Genomic DNA, 22,723 nt, shown 5'->3' on the forward strand with positions numbered 1-22,723 from the left:
AAAGTAATAATCTCAGGATCAACAGAGAATTCATAATCCTTATTAGTAACACAAATAGGTGAAGTAGCAAAAGCAGGGTCAGGTTTCATTCTAGCATTAAGAGACTGCTGCTTCCATTTAGCTAATAATTTCTTAAGATCATATCTATCATTGCAAGCAAAGATAGCTCTAGCAGCTTCTTCGTTCATAATATAACCCTTAGGAACAACATGCAATTCATAATCATTGGGAGAGTTTTCATCATCACTATCATCAATAATAGCATCTTCAATAATTTCATTCCCCCTAACTCTAGCAAGTTGTTCATCAAGAAATTCACCTAATGGCAAAGTAGTATCACGCACAGAAGTAGTTTCATCATAACTATCCTGCATAGCAGAGGAGGCATCATCAATAACATGCGACATATCAGAATTCATAGCAGTAGCAGGTTTAGGTGTCGCAAGCTTACTAATAACAGAAGGAGAATCTAGTGCAGAGCTAGATGGCAGTTCCTTACCTTCCCTCGTAGTTGAGGGCAAAATCTTGGTTCTTTCGTCTTTCAAGTTCCTCATAGTGATCAACAGATATAAATCCCAAGTGACTCAGAGAACAGAGCTATGCTCCCCGGCAATGGCGCCAAAAATTAGTCTTGATAACCCAAAAGTGTAGGGGATCGTAACAACTTTCGAGGGTAAAGTATTCAACTCAAATTTATTGATTCGACACAAGGGGAGCCAAAGAATATTCTTGAGTACTAGCAGTTGAGTTGTCAATTCAACCACACCTGGATAACTTAGTATCTGAAGCAAAGTATTTAGTAGCAAAGTAATATGATAATAAAGGTAACGGTAGAAAAAGTAAAGTTTTTGGGTTTTGTAGTAGTTGTAACAATAGCAACGGAAAAGTAAATAAGCGAAGAACAATATGTGAAAAGCTCGTAGGCAATGGATCAATGATGGATAATTATGCCGGATGCGATTCCTCATGTAATAGCTATAACATAGGGTGACACAGAACTAGCTCCAGTTCATCAATGTAATGTAGGCTTGTATTCCGTAAATAGTCATACGTGCTTATGGAAAAGAATTTGCATGACATCTTTTGTCCTACCGTCCCGTGGCAGCGGGGTCCTAGTGGAAACTAAGGGATATTAAGGCCTCCTTTTAATAGAGAACCGGAACAAAGCATTAGCACATAGTGAATACATGAACTCCTCAAACTATGGTCATCATCGAGAAGTATCCCAATTATTGTCACTTCGGGGTTGTCGGATCATAAGACATAATAGGTGACTATAGACTTGCAAGATAGGATCAAGAACACACATATATTCATGAAAACATAATAGGTTCAGATCTGAAATCATGGCACTCGGGCCCTAGTGACAAGCACTAAGCATAACAAAGTCATAGCAACATCAATCTCAGAACATAGTGGATACTAGGGATGAAACCCTACCAAAACTAACTTGATTACATGGTAAATCTCATTCAACCCATGACCGTCCAGCAAGCCTACGATGGAATTACTCACGCACGGCGGTGAGCATCATGAAATTGGTGATGGAGGATGGTTGATGATGACGGAAGCGGCGAATCCCCCTCTCTGGAGCCCCGAACAGACGCCAGATCAGCCCTCCCGAGAGAGATTAGGGCTTGGCGGCGGCTCCGTGTCGTAAAACGCGATGAAACTTTCTCTCTGATTTTTTTCTCCACGAACGTGAATATATGGAGTTGGAGTTGAGGTCGGTGGAGGTCCAGGGGGCCCACGAGACAGGGGGCGCGCCCAGGGGGAGGGGGCGCGCCCCCATCCTCGTGGATAGGGTGTGGGCCCCCTAGTCTTGATTCTTTCGCTAGTATTTTTTATATTTTCCAAAAAGTGCCTCCGTGGACTTTTAGGACATTCTGAGAACTTTTGTTTTCTACACATAAAACAACATCATGGCAGTTCTGCTAAAAACAGCGTCAGTCCGGGCTAGTTTCATTCAAATCATGCAAGTTAGAGTCCAAAACAAGGGCAAAAGTGCTTGGAAAAGTAGATACGTTGGAGACGTATCAGTTACTTGCCCAAGATTCGATCATCGGTATCTCCATACCTAGTTAAATCTCATTACCGGCAAGTCTCTTTACGCGTTTCATAATACAAGATCTCATGACTAACTCATTAGGCACATTGCTTGCAAGCTCTTTACGATGTTGTATTACGGAGAGAGCCCAGAGACATTTCTCTGTGACACAGAGTGACAAATCCTAGTCTCGATCCATGCCAATCCAACAGACACTTTCGGAGATACTTGTAGAGCATCTTTATGATCACCCAATTACGAAGTGACGTTTGATAGCACACAATATATTCCTCCGGTATCCGGGAGTTGCATGATCTCATGGTCTTAATAATAGATACTTGACATGAAGAAAGCTATAACAATAAACTGATATGATCAACTGCTAAGCTTACGGTTGGGTCTTGTCCATCACATCATTCTCCTAATGATGTGATCCCGTTATCAAATGACAACTCATGTCTATGGTTAGGAAACCTTAACCATCTTTGATCAACGAGCTAGTCTAGTAGAGGTTCACTAGGGACATAGTATTTATTTATGTATTCACACATGTATTTAAGTTTTTAGTCAATACAATTTGTCGGTGCAACAAACCCTGGGTCTGTTGCCTTGACTGTGCAGATGTACGGGATCAATATTGAAGCACCAACCCAACACAGAGTACAAGAAACCAAGAGATTTGAAGGACCAACAAGCAGATCAGAGGGACCAAGACCAAGCCAGAGAAGCAAGATATTGTTAAGAGAAAGGCCTCCTTTGTCGGGCAGGCGCGCCCGGCAAGGGACGAGGCCACCCCCAAAAGAAGACAACCAAGGCGTCCCGGCAGGGCCTGCTGGGACTTGCGGAGGCTAAATCACCTCACCAACCACTTCACCACGACTCACGTCGTCGATCAGTGCAGTGTTAAGCCGCAGACTGATTAAGTGGCAGCCATTCGCCAGATGGCAGCCCCTTTCTACTAGAAAACCCACAGATGACACCCGTCCTGCGATGTGTCAAACAAGCAGGCGTGGAGTTGGCAAGATGGCCCGGCAAGCCTTGTTGGGCAACCAATGATGTGACGTTGAGCGGTGCATTAAATGCGCACTGTCAGCCCACAAAGTTAGATATGATAGCACTGTGTGCTATCATATCAATGCATAATGACTACTTTGCCATTGTGGCGACCCCTTGATCTATAAAAGGAGGCCCTTGGCAACCATAAACGAGGTTAGAAGGTTGGGTAACTCACACCCCCATAAGCGCGTAGTCACTGCCGCCCTGAGGCAACCCTTGCCGGGCAAGTGTACTACACTCCACCACCATATTTCCACCATCAATCCTCCAAAATAAGGAGTAGGGTTTTATGCCTCGCGGCGGCCCGAACCTGGGTAAAACTGTCCGTGTGATCTCTGTCATGCTGCCCCACGCTCGTCTGCTCTTTGTGCAATGCGACTCCCCCTGCCGAACCAGCAAGGGGCCTCCTGGCCCCATAGGTGGCCATGGTTTCCCGTGACATCTTTGGCACGCCAGGTAGGGGGATCGCTTGCGCAAACCTGAACACGTGAGCAGCGCATCACCTTCGTCATCTGCATCTCCGACGACGCCATCGACCATGGCGCCCAAGAAAAAACCCGCTTCTTCGGCTCATCCATCCACCTCAAAGGCTCCGCCGCCCGTGGCCTCCAACATTGCGGAGGGCGCAGAGACATGCGACGACGCGGATGCTATTGGGGATGTGGTCGGAGCAGGCGGCACCACCACCACTTCCCCCGCGGCCGACGCAGGAGCAGGAGGCACTGGAGGCGAGCAGCATCAGCAACACCCCGACGACCGCGCTCCACAAGGCCCGGGCGAAGGGGTTACTCAGTCTGGGCCCCTTTCGCCCGTCGACGAGCACAACCACAGCAATGGCGCTTGGACAGGGGCGAACCTCCGTCCTTCGACCGCTCCCACCGCAAGTGCGGTACTAGCGCGTGCACCACCCCCGGGACGGGTCGACCAAGCTGTTGCGCTCAACGGAGCTGCTGGCCCTCAAGCACCTTCGCCGCACCATGCTGCCATCCAGGTGGTCGCACCGCAACAGTGGGGGCGCGGTGCTGCCGCTGCTAGCAACGTATGGAGCCGAGCAATGGCACGGTCGACTTCATCATCATCCATGCCAAGTACAGCCGCGGAGGCCATGGAGCGGGCTCAGTTGTTGCTGAGGTTTCCATCGGCGGTCGAATATATCAAAGAATGGCGTGCCATGATCCAAAGTTTGCTCGGCTTCGCCGAAGCTGGGGGCTCACGGCGAGCTGACCCGCCACGGCCTCCCCAAGCGACAACGACGGCTCATGCTGCTGCCCATACGGAGCGGGCCGTCCCCACGGTACAGTCCCTGCCACGGCAACCAGCGCGAGCGCAACCAAATCAATACCCCGACGACATCTCAATGGCCTCCTCTAACCCTCGAGCACGTCCAGGCCAACGACAAACCCCGGAGGATAGGCGGAGAGGAGACGCGCGCGTCGTTGAGCAACGCCGAGACGACCTCCGCCTAACCGACGAGCGCGACGGCCCCGACGTCGACGAGCCCATGCTCGGTATTAGCGGGTGCCTACCTTTTGAGGTTGGCTGACCTGCCTTTCCACGTGAGTTGCACCAAGTCCGTTGGCCGTCCGTTCGCATGTTCAAGCCGGAGATACCTGAGAAGTACGATGGGAGGCTGAACCCGATAGAATTCCTGAGCATCTACACCATAACTGTTCAGGCTGCCGGGGGAAGAGATGAGAAGGTGTTCGCCAACTACTTCCCTTTGGCCCTCAAGTCCAATGTGAGGTCTTGGCTGATGCACCTGCCGGAGAACTCCATTTTGTCATGGGCAGACCTGTGCCACGAGTTCATCGATGCCTTCACCGGTGGCCACCAGGAGCCGGGCCGACCCAGCGACCTGCAGCTTCTCCAACAAAAGGAAGGAGAAACCCTGCGTAAGTATTTACAGAGATTCAGCAAAGTTCATAGAAATATTCCAAATATCCATCCAACAACTGTGATAACTGCCTTCCAGTCCAATGTGCGCAACTGTCAGATTTGTTCTAAGATGAATGTGCGGTTGCCCAAGACTGTGAAGGAGCTCTACATGTTGGTAGATAAGTGTGCTCGGATGGAGGAGGGAAGGAAGTTGCCCGGAGAGGAAGATTGCATCGATGTTGATTCAGAGGATGATGATGAATCAACCAATCAGAAGAAGAGCAAGAAGCAGAGGAAGAAGCGCAGGAAGAAGTGGAGGGACAAGGCAGTGATGACCGTTGAAGGATCAGGAGAGCCTTGTACCAGCAAGAAGGCCAAAGCTGAGGCCCCCGACAAGGAAGTTGTCATGTGCGCTGACTGCCGGGAAGCCGCTGCTGCTGAGAAGGCCGGGAAAGGTGATGGCCCGTATTGCAAGATTCATCAGACTAAGGGCCACGACCTTCAAGAGTGTTATCAGGTTGAGAAACTTGTCAAGAAACAAAGAGCAGAATATGAGAAGCATGATAAGGAAAAGGGTCAGAATGTTGCTAGCAGTAAGGGCCGAGGTGGTGAAGTAAATTGCCCCGGCAAACCCTTTTGGAACCAGGGAAAGCCTGCTAGGGGTCGAGAGAAGGAAGCCTGTGATGAGGAGAGTGATGGAGGGGATGAAGAGGAAACCAATGAGCAAGAGTTTCAGAAGGCCACTGACGCCCTGTGCGTTGGCGGGGGTGCATCTCTGCACACCTCCCACCGCCAGCTCAAGCGGGGGGCACGAGAAGTCAATGCCGTGGAACCAGCGCCAGAAGCCCGTAAGCCGCTCAAATGGTCCCGCACATCCATCATCTTTGACGAGGAGTATCATCCTAGACGTACCACTGCGGTAGGGTGCCTGCCATTGTTGGTTTCCCGAACAATTCGCAACCTCAAAGTCATGAAGATGTTGGTGGAGGGGCCGGACCGAATCTGATTTCCCCAGCAGTTATCAGCAAGCTTCAGATAGCAGAGGAAGAGCTAGAGGTTACCGACACATTTCAAGTAGTTAATCCCGGCAGGAGTCATCCTAAGGGAAAGATCACGTTGCCGGTAACGTTTGGGGGAGAACTGAACTACCGGACTAAGAAGATTGTGTTTGACGTGGTCGATCTCCCCCTGCCGTATGATAACCCACAAGTGTAGGGGATCGCAACAGCTTTCGAGGGTAAAGTATTCAACCCAAATTTATTGATTCGACACAAGGGGAGCCAAAGAATATTCTTGAGTATTAGCAGTTGAGTTGTCAATTCAACCATACCTGGATAACTTAGTACCTGCAGCAAAGTATTTAGTAGCAAAAGTGGTATGATAATAAAAGTAACAGTGGCAAAAGTAAAGATAATAGTTTTTGGGTTTTTGTAGTAGTTGTAACAGTAACAATGGAAAAGTAAATAAGCGAAGAACAATATATGAAAAGCTCGTAGGCAATGGATCAGTGATGGATAATTATGCCGGATGCGATTTCTCATGTAATAGCTATAACATAGGGTGTGATAACCCGCAAGTATACGGGATCGCAACAGTTTTCAATAAGTAAGAGTGTCGAACCCAACGAGGAGCTAAAGGTAGAATAAATATGCCCTCGAGTTCTATCAACCACCGATACAACTGTACGCATGCTTGACGTTCGCTTTACCTAGAACAAGTATGAAACTAGAAGTGCTTTGTAGGTGTTGTTGGATAGGTTTGCAAGATAATAAAGAACACGTAAATAAAAAGTAGGGGCTGTTTAGATAAAGATGCAATAAAGTAAATATTAGTAGAGAGCTTTTTGTTACGAGAAAGTTATTTGTCCAAGGCAATCAATAACTAGACCGGTAATCACTGTTGTAATTCTATTTGAGGGAGAGGCATAAGCTAACATACTTTCTCTACTTGGGTCATATGCACTTATGATTGGAACTCTAGCAAGCGTCCACAACTACTAAAGATTCACTAAGGGAAAACCCAACTGTCGGTGTCAAAACCGGCGGATCTCGGGTAGGGGGTCCCGAACTGTGCGTCTAGGCGGATGGTAACAGGAGACGAGGGACACGATGTTTTACCCAGGTTCGGGCCCTCTCGATGGAGGTAAAACCCTACGTCCTGCTTGATTAATATTGATGATGTGTATTACAAGAGTGGATCTACCACGAGATCAAGGAGGCTAAACCCTAGAAGCTAGCCTATGGTATGATTGTTGTCATGGATGTTGTGTCCTACGGACTAAAGCCCTCCGGTTTATATAGACACCGGAGAGGGCTAGGGTTACACAGAGTCGGTTACAATGGTAGGAGATCTACATATCCGTATCGCCAAGCTTGCCTTCCACGCCAAGGAAAGTCCCATCCGGACACGGGACGGAGTCTTCAATCTTGTATCTTCATAGTCTTGGAGTCCGGTGGACGATGATAGTCCGGCTGTCCGGACACCCCCTAGTCCAGGACTCCCTCAGTAGCCCCCGAACCAGGCTTTAATGATGATAAGTCCAGCGCGTATGTAGTCTTCGGCGTTGCAAGGCGGGTTCTCCTCTAAGTTCCATGTACCTGCCGAACAGTGCCCGGCTTCCTTATCAATGTTGTGCTTCTTGGCTTCCACGCCCAATAATGGCCTTCTTCCACGCGTCGCACGAATGCAAAAAGCCAGGGTACCTTTTATGTTTTACCCCTAGCTGTGCAAATAATCTGCCTATAAGAGAGGCAAGAATCCAGATCCAAATCACACCATCTTCCTTCCGCGAATACTCATCGGAGCGCTTCTGACCAAGAATCCATTCCATCATGGACCGTCGACGCGGCTCCTCTTCTCGCGCTCCTAGCCCTCTGCCAGGAGATTGGAGGAGATGCTCTGTTCCGCACAACGAGCTGGTGAAGCTCCAAGCGGAGGGATATCTCCCTCCGGCCTTCATGGTTCCGGTTCGAGCCGGGCTGGCCACCTACAAAGGTGGGAAGCAAGCGGAGCCCACCCCAAGTCCCAACAAAGGGGAGCGGGTATGCTTCGTCCCCTATTTGATAAGGGGGCTCGGATTTCCTGTACATCCGTTCCTCCGCGGGCTCCTGGAGTTCTACGGTCTCCAGCTCCATCACCTCACGCCTGCCTCCATCCTGCATATTGCGGGTTACGTAGCTCTTTGCGAGCTATTTCTGGGCATCGAGCCCCATTTCGCGCTGTGGAAGAGGTTGTTCTGCCTTGTACCCCGCTCTCACGAGGGGTCCATATATCAAGTGGGCAGCGCCGAAATTTGGCGCATTGCCGGGACCGGATATCCATCCGGAACCCCTAAGAAGGCGTCCGAAGATTGGCCTTCAGAATGGTTTTACATAGAAGACGCTCCGCTGCCGGACCCTGTTCGGATCGGCCTCCCGGAGTTCAGTAATGCTCCTCTGAAGAAACGCCTTAGTTGGCGCCCGCGGAGCCCCCAACTGGAGGAAGACAAGAGCGTCCATTATTTGATGGGCCGGATAAGGTTACTGGCCCATTCCGGGTTGACCATGATTGGAGTCATGGCAACATGCATTATGCGGGGGGTGCAGCCACTGCAATACAGGGGCCACCCCATGTGGGATTTCAACGGGGAGGACGATGCCACCCGTCATGGCCGCAAAGGGCCGGGTTCGGCCGAAGACCTGGTGAAGATCCTGTCCGGCCTGTACAAGGGGGAGAAGGAGGATTTCCTCCGGACAAACCCGTTGAATGGGTTCTCCATGAATAATCCCCGGCCTTGGGTAAGCGAACACTCTGCATGTCCGACCCATGCTTTCGAAGTTTAAGTTTCTTATATTGTGTTTTCGATGCAGGAGCTGCGTCGGGTCGTGGAGGGCATGCTTAACCCAGCTCCGCAACCCGAGGATCCGGAGAGATCCCAGGATCCGGCCTCCGAAGAGGATCCAGACATAAAGGTGGAACTAATCGACGGGGTGTTCCACCAGCTCAGCATGGATAATGCTTTAGTCGCCATTACGGCTGACTACCCCGGACTATATCCGGCTTCCCAGGTGATTGTGACCGAAGTCCTGACACTGTTATTCCTTCCTTGCTTATTTCTGACCACCGTATACGATGGCACTATGCAGGAGGCGCCTTCAGGGCGGGAAGCCGAGCCCGCGGCGGCTAACCAACAGGGGTCAGTTCGGCCCAGTAGGCGGAAGAGGAGCGCGGCGCGGATTGAAATGTCGCCGCAAAGGTATAGCTCATGGTCCGTTATTCAGAGCAACGTTCCTAGGAAGCATTTGAATACTCATAACTTTTGTAGGAGAAAAAGCGCCCGCCGGACTGCGGGCGTAGAGGTTGCCAACCCAACCTCTACCAGCCAGGCTCCAGCACTTGGTCTGGAGGGGGAGGCAAGCGCAAGGCGCGAGCCGAACACTCCTCCAACGGAGGATGCCGATAGACTGTCCGCCACCAAGTCAGAGGTGGAGAGCGCCATGAAGCATAGGCGCCTCCGGACAATATTTCGTGACGCGTGCTTCTCCCCTGAGGCGTTGAATGCCTTTAACGCGGGGGACGCGCACCTCCGTGCTGCTCAAGATGGTTTTACCAGAGCCACGGAGCAGTATGTAAAAGACATACGGGTAAGAGAATATAATAGTTATATATGCCAGTAGCCCCCGAGACTTAAAGTAGTTATATTAACTGATTTAAGGATCATTTGAAACGCAGGATCTTACCGAGAAGAATACCCAACTGTCTCAGGAGCTGCAAGAGTGCAAGGCCCAACTTGAGGCCGCACTTGCTGCCGCAGGAGGAAACACAGAGACCCCTCCTGGTAACACATTATTTTTTTTAAAATATAAGCGCTGTGCGGCGTGCGCGCAAGTCTAATAATGACATTGCAGGTGCTGCCGGACAAGATCCGGACAGGCAAGAACTACTGCGCCAGCTGAAGGCTGGCAAGAGGGTGCTGAATAGGGTGCAGCAAGAAAGGAACAAGCTCCAAGATGCCCACGCCTAGCTTGGAGAAGAGCTGAAAGGCGTTCAGGCTGAGCTGTCCTGCTCCGTTAAGGAGAATCAGCGGCTTCATCGCGGCATCTATAGTAAGTGCTTGAGCGAACTCCTTCGAAAAGAAGAGTTCGGCGAGGAAGTCAATTGACAAGATATGTCTGTAGGTATACTCATAGGTCGTCCTGCGGAGGAGATGCTCGTATCGACGGGTGATCAACTTCCCGAGCTGTTGCAGCTGCTCGAACGAGTTCGGCAGGCAAGGAGCGGCGTCGTCCAGGCTTTATGGCCAGCCCTCTCCCTACCCGAAGGCCTTGGGGAGCTTACAGAGAAGCTTCAGGGTGTGCGGCAGCACTTCCGTTTATGGAAGATTTCGGCCTGCCGCCAAGGTGCTAGGGAGGCCTGGGCCATGGTGAAGATGCGGTACAAGAAGGCGGATCCCAACCATATGGCCGAGGTCGGACCTGTGGGGCCCGACGGGAAGGAGATCCCTGTGAGTTTAGTATACGGCCAAGTAGAATTGGCGGCCAAGTAGAATTGGCCGCCAAATTTTCCCAACGGGACTGTAAATTAGACAGCTTGTTAGACAGGATTGAGGAGGAATACAGTCAGTCGATTTGACAATGTATTTTAAAATGACATGTAAAATGCCTTCTAGCCGGATTGTAGATCGTTTGCCTTTGCCGACCTTTTCGCTTCAACCTCGGGACCCTAGAGTCCGGAGTGTGTCCGAATACCTTCTCGGTTAAGAAACAACCGGGGCATGCATGGAGACCAGGCGTAGGGGTCATTAGTGCTTTATTAGACAAGTGCCCAACTAGTTATGTTATATTACATGGTTAGTAAGAAACATCTTCCAGGGAGAATAGTTCCGTTAAGGGTTCCTTTCCCTGGGAGGCATGCCCTAAAGTGCATGTCCGGACTACGAAAAGAGTAGAAAAACATCTGGGGGCAGATAAATAAGTAGGTAAAAAATCATCTTTCAAGTCACTGACCGAATATTCCCTTAAGAACGCTAGCTTTCGGCTTCACCCAGTCTGAGGTACACATCCGGCTGACCCGGCAGTAACAATCGCAGAGGTGCTCCCTTTACCTCCTAGCCGAACAATCGGGAATGTAGGGGGTAAGCACAGGAGCCAGGCAACCCAGCTTGGCCAAAACTTAAGTCATATCGATGCATATAATGGTGAATAAAAGGTACATGTGGAAGCTTGACACATGTGCCGGGTATGAAGCCCTTATAATTAAGCTTCTGGTAAAGAAGCCCCCAGGTATAATGAGTGCGGATGGCACATCAAGTGTGTGCGAACAATGCGCAAGTAGGCCCTTAAGGGCTTTTTAGTAAAAGGGTTAAGAGAAGAAAGAGAAACAAAAGACAGCTGAAGTGTAAAAATTTGAACTGGGGAAGGGGACGAACTCTTAGTCCGGCGCTAGGCATAGAATCTTCGGAGGCGGGCTGCGTTCCATGGGTTCGGCTCGAGTCGGTTGTCCGACGCATTTCGTAGACGGTACGCTCCGCCGGTCAGGACTTGATCGATAATGAAGGGGCCCTCCCATTTGGGCTTGAGCTTGTCCTTTTTCTTGTCCGGCAGGCGTAGAACTAGTTCGCCAACGTTGTAAGTCTTGGCCCGTACTTCTCTGCTTTGATATCTTCGAGCCTGCTGCTGATAGAATGCGGAACGAGCCTTGGCGACGTCGCGTTCTTCCTCCAATGCGTCCAAGCTGTCCTGCCGATCCAGCTCGGCTTCTCTTTCTTCGTACATGCGCACTCGAGGTGAGTCATGAATGATGTCGCAGGGCAAAACTGCATCTGCGCCGTATACCATAAAAAATGGTGTGAATCCGGTAGTACGGTTGGGCGTTGTCCGCAGCCCCCAGAGTACGGAGTCGAGCTCCTCTACCCAGTGCGTGTCAGATTTCGTAAGTGACCGCACTAGTCTGGGTTTGATGCCGCTCATTATTAGACCATTTGCTCGTTCCACTTGACCGTTGGTTTGAGGATGATAGACTGAAGCGTAATCGAGCTTAATGCCCATATTCTTGCACCATGATTTAACCTCGTCGGCCGTGAAATTCGTGCCGTTATTGGTGATGATGCTGTGAGAGACACCAAAATGGTGTACTACCCCGGAGATAAAGTCTATCACTGGTCCGGACTCTGCCGTTTTGACTGGCTTGGCCTCTATCCATTTGGTGAATTTGTCCACCATGACCAATAGGTACCTTTGCTTGTGGGTTCCTCCTTTAAGGGGTCCAACCATGTTAAGCCCCCAGACCGCGAACGGCCAGGTAATGGGTATAGTTTTGAGGGCGGTGGGTGGCATATGGCTCTGATTAGCAAAGAGCTGACAACCGACGCATCTTTGGACTAAGTCCTGAGCATCTGCCCGGGCCGTCGGCCAATAAAATCCTGTACGGAATGCCTTTCCTACAAGGGCCCGAGCTGCGGCGTGGTGTCCGCCTAGTCCGGCATGAATTTCAGCCAGAAGGTTTCGCCCTTCCTCTTCGGAGATACACCTTTGAAGGACTCCGGTTGTGCTTTTCTTATAAAGTTCTCCCTCATGGACCTTGTAGGCTTTAGATCACCGGACAATACAGCGGGCCTCATTTTGGTCTTCGGGAAGTTCCTGCCTAAGCAAGTAGGCTAGGAATGGTTCTGTCCACGGGGCGATTACTGCCATTATGTCGTGGGCTGAAGGTGTTATGTCATCGGCTGAATCGCCGGTTGGTGCGGCTCTTTCTGGTTTGTTATTTCCGGACTCCTCTTCCCATAGTACGGATGGATTGAAGAGCCGTTCCAGGAAGATGTTTGGAGGGACAGTGTCACGTTTTGCACCGATGCATGCCAGTACGTCGGCTGCTTGGTTATTATCCCGGGCTACGTGATGGAATTCAAGTCCTTCAAACCGAGCTGACATTTTTAGGACAGCGTTGCGATATGCTTCCATTTTCGGATCCTTGGCGTCAAAGTCTCCATTTATTTGGGATATTGCAAGGTTTGAATCCCCGCGCACCTCTAGGCGTTGAATGCCCATGGAGATTGCCATCCGGAGGCCATGTAAAAGGGCCTCATATTCGGCTGCGTTGTTGGAGTCCGTGTACATTATCTGAAGTACGTATTGGACCGTGTCCCCGGTTGGGGACGTCAATACGACGCCAGCCCCCAATCCGGCCAACATTTTAGAGCCGTCGAAGTGCATAATCCAATTGGAGTATGCGCCATACTCTTTAGGGAGTTCGGCTTCGGTCCATTCAGCGACAAAGTCAGCCAAAACTTGTGACTTTATAGCTCGCCGAGGTTTGTAAGTTATATCGAATGGTAAGAGCTCACTGGCCCATTTTGCAATCCTGCCCATCGCGTCGCGGTTGTTTATAATGTCGTTGAGTGGTACTTCAGAGGCCACTATTATCGAGCACTCTTGAAAGTAGTGTCGGAGCTTCCGGGATGCCATGAACACCGCGTACGCTATCTTTTGATAGTGCGGGTAACGGGACTTGCAGGGGGTTAACACAGTGGATACGTAGTACACTGGTTTTTGAAGAGGGAATTTATGCCCTTCTGTCTCTCGTTCGACGACGAGTACCGCGCTTACGACTTGATGTGTTGCCGCGATGTATAACAACATTGGTTCGCCCAGGTTGGGCGCAGCCAGGACCGGATTTGTTGCCAATATGGCTTTTATTTCTTCGAATCCGGCAGTGGCAGCATCCGTCCACTTGAAGTGTTCGGTGCGCCTAAGGAGGCGATAGAGGGGCAATGCTTTTTCTCCTAGACGGGAGATAAAGCAGCTTAGAGCCGCCATGCATCCAGTCAATTTTTGTATTTGTTTGAGGTCTTTTGGAATATCTAGCTGTGACAGAGCTCGGATCTTGGCTGGGTTTGCTTCAATTCCTCTACCGGATACAATGAAGCCCAGTAGCTTTCCGGCTGGTATGCCGAAAACGCATTTTTCCGGATTCAGCTTGATGTCATATGCTCTGAGGTTGTCGAATGTGAGCCTCAAATCATCTACTAGAGTTTCGACGTGTTTGGTTTTGACGACGACGTCGTCTACGTATGCCTCTACTGTTTTGCCGATCTGGGTTGCCAGACATGTTTGAATCATGCGCTGATATGTTGCGCCGACGTTTTTAAGTCCAAAGAGCATCGTGTTGAAGCAGAATGGTCCATATGGAGTGATGAATGCCGTTGCGGCTTGGTCCGCTTCCGCCATCTTGATTTTATGGTAGCCGGAGTATGCGTCAAGGAAGCACAATGAATCGTGTCCTGCAGTAGCATCGATTATGTGGTCGATGCAGGGGAGGGGGAAGGGATCCTTTGGGCAGGCCTTGTTGAGGTCTTTAAAATCGACATATAGGCGCCAGGATTTGTCCTTCTTTGGTACCATTACAAGGTTTGCTAGCCAATCGAGATGTTTGATATCTCTGATGAATCCGGCTTCCAATAGTTTGGCTAGCTCTTCTCCCATTGCCTGTCTTTTGGGTTCGGAAAATCGTCGAAGAGCCTGTTAGACTGGCTTGAATCCTTTTAGGATGTTTAGGCTGTGTTCTGCCAATCTGCGTGGGATTCCGGGCATATCCGAAGGGTGCCAGGCGAAAATGTCCCAATTTTCCCAAAGGAATTCTTGCAGTGCGGCGTCTACGTCAGGGTTCAACTGTGCCCCGATGGAAGCCGTCTTTTTCGGGTCCGTTGGATGGACCTGGAATTTTACTATTTCGTCTGCTGGTTTAAAGGAGGTGGACTTGGATCTCTTATAGAGTATCACATCGTCCCTATTCACAGTAGAGCGCAGCGCGGTGAGTTCTTCTACCGCTAGGGCTTTGGATAGTGCCTCCAGGGCTAATGCGGCTGTCTTGTTTTCGGCGCGGAGTGCTATGTCCGGATCACTAACGAGAGTGATTATTCCGCCGGGCCTAGGCATTTTGAGCTTCATGTACCCGTAATGGGGTACGGCTTGAAAAATTGTGAATGCCTCTCGTCCTAATATAGCGTGATATCCGCTGTTGAACGGGGCCACTTGGAACGTGACTTCTTCGGATCTGTAATTGTCCGGCGAGCCGAACACCACATCGAGTGTGATTTTTCCGGTGCAGCGCGCTTCCCGGCTAGGGATTATTCCTCTGAAGGTTGTGCTGCTTCGCTCAATGCGGCTCCAGTCTATTTCCATTTTTTGAAGAGTTTCCTCGTAGATGAGGTTTAGTCTGCTGCCGCCGTCCATGAGGACCTTTGTAAGTCGAAAGCCGTCCACTATTGGACTAAGTACCAGTGCGGCTGGTGCTCGGGCTGTTCGGAATTTAGGTTCGTCGCTGGCATTGAAGGTGATGGCTGTGTCGCTCCATGGATTTGTTATTGCTACTTGGTAGACTTCGGCGAGGCTACGGATTGTTCGTTTCCGCATATTATTTGATGCGAAAGTCTCGAAGACTGTTGATACCGTACCGGTATTGTTGGAGTGGTTTTCCGGGGCTAGAAGCTCCTCGCCACTTTTGGCCACCTGCCGTAATATCCAACATGCTTGAAGGCTATGTGTTGGGACGGCGCCCTCTGTACTGTGAATTTTACAGGGTCCGCTAAGCCATCCCTCCAGTACGGTTCTGTGCCCTCTATGGGGGTTTTTGCTTTTTGGTTTTTGTATCTGGTGCCTGAGTGTAATGCACCCTTTTGTTGCGGACTAGGGTTGTATTCGGGGCCGGATTGTCCCAAAACTGATTTTCGGTTTTCCGGAAACTCTACATCGCACAGTACTTTCGTACTATGGACGCCAGGTCGGTGAAGCGTGTAATTTCATGACGGCTGATGGCGTTCAAGATTCCCTTGTCCGTGCAATTATTGCAAAAAATTGAGATTGCGTTTTCCTCTCGGCAGTCCTTTATCCTGTCCATAACCAGGAGGAATCTGGCCCAGTAGTGATGTACTGTTTCAGCGGGCTCTTGTCGGATTAGAGATAGATCGCATATGTCTGGGCGGGTGGGTGGAATTGAGTCCGGAACCCTACCCATCTCAAGGCTTGAAGGCCGGGAAGTTTCCAAATTTGGAAGCTTGGATTGCTGGACGTTGTCCAACGAGTCCGGTCCGATGCCTGACTTTAAGTTTAGTGCTTGATCGAAGTCCGTCCCTCCGCGAGAATCCGGCATGGAGGGTTCGGGAGCCCGGACATGACTAGTTTTCAATACAGGAGAAGAGGCGCCGCATTGTTCCTCTACCACTGCGACATGGTGGGTGACCTGGGGAGAGTTAATCTCTCTCAGATCGGTTTTAAGCCCAATCTGATTGTAGTCTGTAGCGACACCCAGGGCGGCGATGCAATCCAAGAGCTCGTTGATAGACAAGAGCTCTATTGGATCCAGCCGCTCGGAAAATTCCGAGCTGACGTGAAGATTGCTTTTGACGACTTGAGAAGTCATTGTCGAAGCGGTGGCCGGACAGGCGGTCATGCCGGATAGTTTGGCCGGCGGCCAAGACTCCTCTGGCGAAAATACCGTCCTTGAAGACGGGAGGAGGCATCCTTCCTATTGGTGACAGCACAGAGGAACTCTCAATGAAAGCACCAATGTCGGTGTCAAAACCGGCGGATCTCAGGTAGGGGGTCCCGAACTATGCGTCTAGGCGGATGGTAACAGGAGACGAGGGACACGATGTTTTACCCAGGTTCGGGCCCTCTCGATGGAGGTAAAACCCTACGTCCTGCTTGATTAATATTGATGATGTGTATTACAAGAGTGGATCTACCACGAGATCAAGGAGGCTAAACCCTAGAAGCTAGCCTATGGTATGATTGTTGTCATGGATGTTGTGTCCTACGGACTAAAGCCCTCCGGTTTATATAGACACCGGAGAGGGCTAGGATTACGCAGAGTCGGTTACAATGGTAGGAGATCTACATATCCGTATCGCCAAGCTTGCCTTCCACGTCAAGGAAAGTCCCATCCGGACACGGGACAGAGTCTTCAATCTTGTATCTTCATAGTCTTGGAGTCCGACGGACGATGATAGTCCGGCTGTCCGGACACCCCCTAGTCCAGGACTCCCTCACCAACCATAGCATTAAAGTATCAAGTCCCCTTTTATCCCATATGCAAACAACCTACTTACTCGGGTTTGTGTTTCAGTCACTCACGCAACCCACTATAAGCAAATCATAAACATATTGCAAACCCTACAGCGGGAATCCCTCATGCTTGCTGACACGGAGGGCACAATAGGACAACACCAATAATAAAACATGCAACTCAAAACAATCACGATCATCAATTAACCCATAGGACAAAATGGATCTACTCAAACATCATAAGATAGCCATACATCATTGGGAAATAATATATAGCGTTGAGCACCATGTTTAAGTAGAGATTACAGCGGGTAAGAGAGAGGTTACACCACTGCATAGAGGGAGGAAGAGTTGGTGATGAAGGCGGTGAAGTTGTTGGTGAAGACCGCGGTGATGATGATCGCCCCCGGCAGCGCTCCGGCGCCACCGGAAGAAAAGGGGAGAGAGCCCCCCTTCTTCTTCTTCTTCCTTGACCTCCTCCCTAGATGGGATAAGGGTTTCCCCTCTGGTGCTTGGCTCCCATGGCTTGGGAGGGGCGAGAGCCCCTCCGAGATTGGATCTATCTCTCTGTTTCTACGTTCTCAGATTCTACCCCTTCACCGTTTCCTTTATATCTAGAGATCCGTAACTCCGATTGGGGTGAATCTTTTGCCTGGATCTTTCTCATAAAATTAGCTTTCTTGCTCCAAAAGAAGAGCGTCAACCGCCTTATGGGTGGCCCACGAGAGCCCAGGCCGCGCCCAGGGGGGAGGGCGCACCCCTCTGTCTCGTGGCCACCCCGGACACCGTTTCGCGTTGATTTTACTTCCCAAAAATCATAAATATTCCCAAAAAAATCTCCGTCCATTTTTATCCCGTTTGGACTCGTTTGATATTGGGTTTCTGCAAAACAAAAAACATGCAACAGACAGGAACTGGCACTAGGCATTGGATCAATATGTTAGTCCCAAAAAATAGTATAAAAAGTTACCAAAAGTATATAAAAGTTGAATAATATTGGCATGGAACAATAAAAAATTATAGATACGACGGAGACGTATTAGCATCCCCAAGCTTAATTCCTGCTCGTCCTCGAGTAGGTAAATGGTAAAAAAGATAATTTTTGATGTGGAATGCTACCTAGCATAATCTTGATCATATGTCTAATCATGGCATGAATATTAAGACACGAGTGATTCAAAGCAATAGTCTATCATTTGACATAAAAACAATAATACTTCGAGCGTACCAATAAAGCAATCATGTCTTTTCAAAACAACATGGCCAAAGAAAGTTATCCCTACAAAATCATATAGTCTAGCTGTTGCTCTATCTTCATCACACAAAGTATTTAATCATGCACAACCCCAATGACAAGCCAAGCAATTGTTTCATACTTTAATAATCTCAAACTTTTTCAACTTTCACGCAATACATGAGCGTGAGCCATGGATATAGCACTATAGGTGGAATAGAATATGATGGTGGAGGTTATGTGGAGAAGACAAAAACGGAGAAAGTCTCACATCAACTAGGCGTATCAACGGGCTATGGAGATGCCCATCAATAGATATCAATGTGAGTGAGTAGGGATTGCCATGCAACGGATGCACTAGAGCTATAAGTGTATGAAAGCTCAGACTGAAACTAAGTGCGTGTGCATCCAACTTGCTTGCTCATGAAGACCTTTGGCATTTGAGGAAGCCCGTCATCGGAATATACAAGCCAAGTTCTATAATGAAAATTCGCACTAGTATATGAAAGTGAAAGCATAGGAGACTCTCTCTATGAAGAACATGGTGCTACTCTGAAGCACAAGTGTGGTAAAAGGATAGTAACATTGCCCCTTCTCTCTTTTTCTCTCATTTTTTTATTTTCTCTTTTTTCCTTCTTTTTTTATTTTTTTATTTTTTCTCTTTTTGGTGGGCTTCTTTGGCCTCTTTTTTTCTATTTGGGCTTCTTTGGCCTCTTTTATTTTTCATAAAGTCCGGAGTCTCATCCCGACTCGTGGGGGAATCATAGTCTCCATCATCCTTCCTCACTGGGGCAATGCTCTAATAATGATGATCATCACACTTTTATTTACTTACAACTCAATATCTAGAACAAAGATATGACTCTATATGAATGCTTCCGGCGGTGTACCCGGATGTGCAATGATCTAGCATAGCAATGACATCAAAAAAGGACAAGCCATGAAAACATCATGCTAGCTGTCTTACGATCATGCAAAGCAATATGACAATGAATGCTTAAGTCATGTATATGATATGATGGAAGTTGCATGGCAATATATCTCGGAATGGCTATGGAAATGGCATGATAGGTAGGTATGGTGGCTGTTTTGAGGAAGATATAAGGAGGCTTATGTGTGACAGAGCGTATCATATCACGGGATTTGGATGCACCGGCGAAGTTTGCACCAACTCTCGAGGTGAGAAAGGGCAATGCACGGTACCGAAGAGGCTAGCAATGATGGAAGGGTGAGAATGCGTATAATCCATGGACTCAACATTAGTCATAAAGAACTCACATACTTATTGCAAAAATCTATAAGCCATTGAAAACAAAGTACTATGTGCATGCTCCTAGGGGGATAGATTGGTAGGAAAAGACCATCGCTCGTCCCCGACCGCCACTCATAAGGAAGACAATCAATAAATAAAATTGTGGTCCAACTTCATCACAAAGCGGTTCACCATACGTGCATGCTACGGGAATCACAAACCTCAACACAAGTGTCTCTACAATCCACAACCACCCACTAGCATGACTCTAATATCACCATCTTTATATCGCAAAACTATTGCAAGGAATCAAACATATCATATTCAGCGATCTACAAGTTTATGTAGGATTTTATGACTAACCATGTGAATGACCAATTCCTGTCATCTCTCTAAATAGATATAAGTGAAGCAAGAGAGTTTAATTCTTTCTAGAAAAGGTATTCCCATGCTCTAACAAATATAAGTGAAGAAAAAGAGCATTCTACAAATGGCGGTTTTCTATGTGAAGAGAAACAGGCAATCCAAACTTCAAATGATATAAGTGAAGCACATGAAGCATTCTATAAAGCCATACTCAAAAGATTTAAGTGAAGTGCAATGAGCATTCTATAAATCAACCAAGGACTATCTCATACCAGCATGGTGCATAAAAGAAAAGTGAAAACTAAATGCAAAAGACGCTCCAAGACTTGCACATAATGCACGAACGAAACGAATACGAAAACATACCGATACTTGTTGAAGAAAGAGAGGATGCCTTCCGGGGCATCCACAAGCTTAGATGCTTGAGTCTCCTTGAATATTTACTTGGGGTGCCTCGGGCATCCCCAAGCTTGAGCTCTTGCCTCTCTTCCTTTTCCTCATATCGAGACCTCCTCGTTTAGACACTTCATCCACATAAAACTTCAACAGAAAACTCGGTAAGATCCGTTAGTATAATAAAGCAAATCACCACTCTAAGTACTGTTTAAAACCAATTCATATTTTGTTTTTGCATTGTGTCTACTGTAATATAACTTTTTCATGGCTTAATCCACTGATATAAATTGATAGATTCATCAAAACAAGTAAACTATGCATCAAAAACAGAATCTGTCAAAAACAGAACAGTCTGTAGTAATCTGAACATCCACCATACTTCTGTTACCCCAAAAATTCTACCAAAATTAGGAAGAATAAACAAGTTGTATAGTAAGACAGTGCAAAAAGAATCAGAACCAATTCACGTTCCAGTTAAAAATGTAAAATCGCGCACTACAGCCAAAGTTTCTGTCCTGCACCGTACAAACCAACAAGCATTGTAAACATCCTAAAGGCAAACCTTGGCACATTGTTTTTATAATACAATGGAATTGTACAAGGGGATAATTATTTTTGATGAAAAGTTTCTGTAATCAAGATTCACAAAGTTTCCGTGAGCATGAAAGAAGTTCAAGGCTAGCTCCCACTTCAACAATGCTTGTCTTTCTCACATTCAGTTTCCTTTTTGAAAAGTTTTTAGGTTACCATCTTTATTTTTTTTGTTTTTAAACTATATAAAATCACTCAACAGAAATAAATGACTCTCTAAAACTTCCGGGTTGTCTCCCTGGCAGCGCTTTCTTTAAATCCATTAAGCTAGGCATTTAGTGCTCAAGTAATGGATCCACCCGGATCCCAAGGTATATCAAAGCCAATTTGAATTAACAATGATTTGTAATTTAGTAGTGAGCACAAAGTAACATATATCATGCAACAACAAAGTCTAACTCTCTTCCTATGCATCGGCATGTCATAATAGAACAATTCATGCACACATAGTAAAGGCCAATGCATAGTATAAGCAGTTTCTTGCAATTCTATCGTATTGGAACCATAAAGAGGCGGAGATGTAGTTCCTCTCTCATAATAATTGCAAGTAGGAGCAGAAAGCACATGCATATTATATCTATTAAAATCATCATGTAAAGTAGTAAAACGCAACCCATCAATATAATCCTTAGTAAGCACAAACTTCTCCGATATAGTGTAGTTTGGAGAATTCAAAAAGATAATAGGATTATCATGCGTGGGTGCAATAGCAACAATTTCATGTTTAACATAAGGAACTATAGCAAGTTCATCTCCATAAGCATAATTCATATTGGCATCTTGGCCACAAGCATAGCAAGCATCATCAAAAAGGGATATTTCAAACAAATTCAAGGGATCATAGCAATCATCCTTCGGTAAGCACGAAGGGGAATTAAATAATGTATGAGTTGGATGGTTACTCTCATTAGAAGGTGGGCACGGGTAGCTACTCCGCTCTTCCTCCTTTTGTTCTTCGCTCTCCTCCTCATCTTTTTCATCCAATGAGCTCACTGTTTCATCAATTTCTTCTTCCATAGCTTCCTGCAAAATATTAGTCTCTTCTTGGACAGCGTTGACTTTCTTCATAAAAGCATTAATATAGTAATTGTATTCATAATTTTCATAGCAATATCCAAGTATAGCAAGATTTTCAAGCCTATAACCATCATCATCAAAAGCTTCATACTTTTCAAACAAAGCTTCAATTTCATAAGCAGCCTTAAAAGCAACAAATTCTTCTATTTGTTTCACATCATAGTAATCATATATACCATTAGCATAAGAAGCTAAGGTTTCATTATCATTAAATTTGCATGAAAAGGGAAGGTGTGGAGCCTCCATCCTAGAGCAACAAGTAATATCATATCTCAAGTGTAGATTCCAGGCATACCAACGCAACATAATAAATTGATCCCATAATAGTTTCCCTTTTTGTGTCGAGCAATAATCCCTAAAGTATTCACGTTGATCCAACGTGTCTCCCATTATAAAGTTGAATGGGGTTTTCTCAGGATTATCAAAGTAGTATATAATATCTTTCGCATAATGAGAATCGAGGGTTTTAGGAGTTACCCCATCTTCATGAGTAGCAAGTACAGCTAATTTTTTTTGGTATTTTGCGTTCCATATCCATAACTAAAGATAGAGAACAACTAAGAACAGCAAATAAAAATTACTTAGTGATAAAGCAAACAAGCACACACGGGAATATTCACCCCATGCTATGACTCCCCGGCAACGGCGCCAGAAAAAGGTCTGGATAACCCGCAAGTATACGGGATCACAATTGTTTTCGATGAGTAAGAGTGTCGAACCCAACGAGCTGCTAAAGGTAGAATAAATATTCCCTCAAGTTCTATCGACCACCGATACAACTCTACGCACGC

The sequence above is a fragment of the Triticum aestivum genome, chromosome 2B, assembly GCF_018294505.1.
Source record: "Triticum aestivum cultivar Chinese Spring chromosome 2B, IWGSC CS RefSeq v2.1, whole genome shotgun sequence".
Lineage (NCBI taxonomy): Eukaryota > Viridiplantae > Streptophyta > Magnoliopsida > Poales > Poaceae > Triticum > Triticum aestivum.